This window comes from Pseudochaenichthys georgianus, chromosome 16, assembly GCF_902827115.2.
Source record: "Pseudochaenichthys georgianus chromosome 16, fPseGeo1.2, whole genome shotgun sequence".
Taxonomy (NCBI): Eukaryota; Metazoa; Chordata; class Actinopteri; order Perciformes; family Channichthyidae; genus Pseudochaenichthys; species Pseudochaenichthys georgianus.
Genome location: NC_047518.2, coordinates 46221151 through 46226487, shown reverse-complemented (window position 1 = coordinate 46226487; position 5337 = coordinate 46221151). Strand labels below are relative to the sequence as shown.

Genomic DNA, 5337 nt, shown 5'->3' with positions numbered 1-5337 from the left:
AACATGTGTCCCCACTTCTTCATGTCTCTTCTACATCAACATGTGTCCCCTCTTCTCCATGTCTCTTCTACATCAACATGTGTCCCCTCTTCTTCATGTCTCTTCTACATCAACATGTGTCCCCTCTTCTTTATGTCTCTTCTTCATCAACATGTGTCCCCTCTTCTTCATGTCTCTTCTACATCAACATGTGTCCCCTCTTCTTCATGTCTCTTCTACATCAACATGTGTCCCCTCTTCTTCATGTCTCTTCTACATCAACATGTGTCCCCACTTCTTCATGTCTCTTCTACATCAACATGTGTCCCCTCTTCTCCATGTCTCTTCTACATCAACATGTGTCCCCTCTTCTTCATGTCTCTTCTACATCAACATGTGTCCCCTCTTCTTCATGTCTCTTCTACATCAACATGTGTCCCCTCTTCTTCATGTCTCTTCTACATCAACATGTGTCCCCTCTTCTTCATGTCTCTTCTACATCAGCATGTGTCCCCTCTTCTTCATGTCTCTTCTCAACACGTGTCCCCTCTTCTTCATGTCTCTTCTACATCAACATGTGTCCCCTCTTCTTCATGTCTCTTCTACATCAACATGTGTCCCCTCTTCTTCATGTCTCTTCTACATCAACATGTGTCCCCTCTTCTCCATGTCTCTTCTACATCAACATGTGTCCCCTCTTCTTCATGTCTCTTCTACATCAACATGTGTCCCCTCTTCTTCATGTCTCTTCTACATCAGCATGTGTCCCCTCTTCTCCATGTCTCTTCTACATCAACATGTGTCCCCTCTTCTTCATGTCTCTTCTACATCAACATGTGTCCCCTCTTCTTCATGTCTCTTCTACATCAACACGTGTCCCCTCTTCTCCATGTCTCTTCTACATCTACATCTCTCTCAGAGGGGCGTGGGGAGGGGCTCCTTGTTTTCATCTAAAGTCTTTGGAAACAGGGCTGAAACAGAGGGGATTATGGGTAATGCTGCAATGATCTGTTTGGGGTCTCAGCCAATCAGAGACAGGCTCTGTATCAGGGTTTCCGCTAGGATTTTTTCTCGTCGGTCAAATGTCCGGGCAGAATTTATTTTACCGGACTAATTTGAAACTTACCGGTCATATTTCAATAATAATAATAGTTGTGTAGCAGAGTTTCCGTTAGCAGGTAATTACCGGACTATGAGCAGATATGCTTCAGTTTAAAACTCAGTTCACGGGCTCATTTTTATATTGCTTCAGTTTATAATCGTAACAGATCGAAAAATTCAGATTCATTTTTTCAATAAATGATTCCACAAACAACATCATTATTACATTCAAACAAACTACTTGTAGTAGATAACGTACATTATTCAGAAGTTTACATCAACTTTGAATAATAACACGGGAGAAACGGATCCTCTCCCTCTCTCTCTCTCCTGACAGCACCTCAGTTTCTCATGCAGCTCGCTAAACAGAGGGCGGGGCTTCAGGTGATCCTGCAGAGCTGCGTGTCTCGGTCAGACTCAGCAGCTGATCTGATCTCTCTCTCGCTCCGGTTACACTTCACTCGCGTTTATGTCCATATCGATCAGATCCAGCTCTCCTGGTCGGCCTTTATAGAGAGCACCGATCAAACTATTAAGAGTGAATATCGGCCGATAATGACCGGCGGCCGATCGATCGGAGCCTCCCTAATTATTACCAGACATTTTGACCGTCAGGTTTTGAATTTACCGGTTTTTTATAAATTTTACCAGCTAAAAACCGGTAATTACCGGCTAACGGAAACCCTGCTCTGTATATATCTGAGCCCTATATTGATGAAAAACAGTATAATAGGAGACCTTTAAAGTTGTCGATTGGATCTAATATGGAGGACACTTTGTTTACCTGAGCCGTTGTGAGGAACCCAGATGTTGAGGTACAGACAGTCCGTGCTGCCTATGGTCAAGTTAAAGGCGATGCTCACCTGGAGGCAAATGTCCTTAAACTCAGTGGTATCCAGAACATCTGAGGACACAGATGTTTATGTTGTATTTTATTATATACGTTGCATTGTTGGAGGAGCTCAGGTAAGAAGAATTGCATTGCCATAGCTACACTGTAGCTTTGTGCATATGACAATAAAACCTTTTAATTTTAATATGATCTCAGTCGGTCTACTCACCATCCCAGCCTGGGTGAGGTTTTGGTTTCATGAACGTTTCAGGGACGTCAGCGAAGGGAATCCCCCTGAAGACGTCCATGTGGCGTCCGGACGCCAGAGAGATGTTCTCTCCCCGAACCAAACCTCCCTCGATGTTCACCAACCCGAGCTACGGCAAGAAAACACCCATTAGAATGGTTTTGTTATTTGAACACTAGATGGCGGAATAGGGCAACAGCATATAACCGGTCTCCTGGCACAGGTGCATTGATTGTGACTGGGAGAGCAATAGTTTTTTGACCGTGTCTGTGAACACACTGGTTTTCTTTGGAAATAAAAGATATTGAAAGCTAAACTTCGTCGTACATGGAGATTGCACGCGTCCAATTAGTTAGAGGTGGGTGGGTTGGTAATTCACTTCAGAAACCCTTTTTGTTATATTCCATGCTCTTAACCAGAGACGTGCACACATAGACTCTAGGTAGTGCTTGAGCACCTGCCCGTGTTGCCCTCTGGATAGCAATGTGCCTTTTTGAAAGTTCGTTTTTTACAGTTTTTTTTTTTTACAGTGTGGCTCATGGTAACATCGATCAATTCTGGATTAAAAGCTTCTAATATATACAACAATGCACGTTGTAATTTTGTCAGACATCCCCACACGTGCCCCGCGGCACCCCCGTACGTGCCCTGGCTGCAGCCCCTCCCTTCCCTGCTCTCAACGTGAACGCGCAGCGCGCAGAGCTGACCGTCAGTCACTCAGTCAGACAGGCCACGGCGGGTGTGTGGTGCAGCAGCACGATTAAAAGTGCCCTAGTGACGACCCAAGTAAGTAACCACCAGGTAACAAATACAACGCGTGTATTGTTGAATCCCCTAAATCAGATGCCAAACTATACCGGGTTCGTACCGTCATTGAAAACCTGGAAAAGTCATGGAAATTCAAAATGCAAATTCCAGGCCCTGGAAAAGTTCTGGAAAACAATATTTTTCCCAAAGTTTTGGAAAAGTCATGGAAATGTAACTAAAGTTGCGTCAAATATAATTTACATTTTATCTAATCGCCGAAATAATCTGCGGTCGCGATGTGCCATCATGACGCGCATGGTGTTATTTTTTAATATATGAAGCGCGAGCTGTGTGCTCGAGTCTTCTTGCCAGTCGGGCCGGGTGAACTCTGCTGCTCCGGGATGAGGGTCAGCTACATTATCTACGGTGCGTTCGTTAACTGTGCGGAGTCACTGTGGCACAGACTGAGCCGCTGGTGAACAGCTGTTAGAACGGGCCGTTCAGGTGTTCAGAGCAGAGCGGCAGAGCGTGATGTGAACTGAAATGTATTTCTGTCGCAATGCTATGGTCGCTATCAGCATACATTGTCACTATCTGCTAACGTTAGCTTTAGCCTTCGTTTTCTAATAGTTTTTTTCATAGGCTATAAACAGAGGTGGTATAAGTATAGAGATTGTACTAGAGTAAAAGTAGAAGTACTCAGATCTTGTACTTGAGTAAAAGTACAAGTACTCAGACCTTGTACTTGAGTACAAGTAGAAGTACTCAGATCTTGTACTTGAGTAAAAGTAGAAGTACTCAGATCTTGTACTTGAGTAAAAGTAGAAGTACCAGAGTGTAGGAATACTGTGTTACAGTAAAAGTCCTGCATTCAAAATGTTCCTCAAGTGAAAGTAGAAAAGTATTATACAAATACTAAGAGGCATGAAAATACATTTTCAAAATGCTCAACAGTGCTGCCAAAATTATAAACTGACTGCTACACAATTAAAATAAATGCTTTTATATATTTCTATTAGATGTGACGCGTTTCTGTTATTATTACCTGCTGCTTTAGTTGTTCTGACTGCTAAAATCCTCTGTTATTCCTAATTTTAAAGCCGATATTCCGTGGGGTCGGGGGCTCGGATCCTTGTCACCTTTTTCATACCTGATGAGTTTGCATCCCTGACTACAGTTGCTTGAGCGTGTAGAAGCTAGTAAGCCTACTATTTGATTTGTTTTAGATAGGCATCAGACAGCATATGGTTATTGAAATAAATATATATGCAATTACGACATACAAGATGTGCCTTTAATAAATCTCACACTACTAAGGCAGCCGGCGGTTCCACCAGGGGCGTCAATCCCGGGGGGGGGGGGTTCGTCCCCCCTAGCTTCAGATTGGACCCCCCTAATCATTTAGACTAATAAAAATAAATGTTAAAAAAATAATTTTTTGATAATAAATCAGTAAAATCAGGCAAAAATAAGAATTAAATAACCTAACCCTAACCCCGAAATAAAGTAACCAAAAACCGAAAAGAAACTAACAAAATCCGCCATTATCCGGCACATTTTTGCGCACAATTTCGGAGCGCACAATTTCGGAGCGCACAATTTCGGCGCGACCGCCACGATGACTCAGAAGGTGCCCTTTTTTCCCTCTTGAGCACCTGCCTATAAATGTCTGTGCACGCCACTGCAGTCTTAACATCCCGATGGCAATGAATACATGAAATGCTTTGACAATAAATACGTCAATGAAAACCATTGTTACTTTTACTTAAGTGAAGCATCTGACTTCACCACTGACTTGTAGAGATACTGAAGTTAAACAGAGTTATTAGAAAACATGTTGTGACACTTACAGAGATCGCAGAGACCGTCTCCAGAAACACAGCGATGGCCACCAGACTCTTCATCTTCATCATGTTGACGGTGAGTGAGTTGCTTTCGGATGTCTGCCGGAACTTTAAGGCAGAACCCCGCCCACGTACTCCACGCTGACCAGTGGGAGGGACATTTAAACAGCTGTGTCAACAACACTTTCATCTTTACTTTATCTGGATACCCTTCAACGTTTAAAAAACATACATATTGCTCAATCAAAATATCTCCTTGACCCTTGCCTTGATGTGGGTGTATGTGTGTCCACCTACACTCCTGAATCTGCATGTCGTTGTGTCCCTGAGACGCTTCACCCCAAATGGCTCCTGTGGGGATTGCCCACAGTACTGAGTATGTGAGTCGCTTTGGATAAAAGCGTCTAACAAGTGACATGTAATGTAATGGAAAAGGTTTGTCTGGAAAACCTGTGGTTCTTCTTGGTTTCTTACTTTTTAAGGGTCATTGTTCTTTCGTAGAACCAAGACGTACATGTGTTGTTCAGAAGGGAGACTCAGCACATAAGACATCACACCTATACTAGTTATACAGCAAGGCAAGGCAC

General features: G+C 43.2%; 1 pseudogene; it reads right to left on the bottom strand.

Moving 5' to 3' along the window:
• Window positions 1–4819, bottom strand: part of LOC117461312 (bile salt-activated lipase-like) — a 20535-nt pseudogene extending 15716 nt beyond the window's left edge.
• Window positions 4820–5337: the final 518 nt, after the last annotated feature.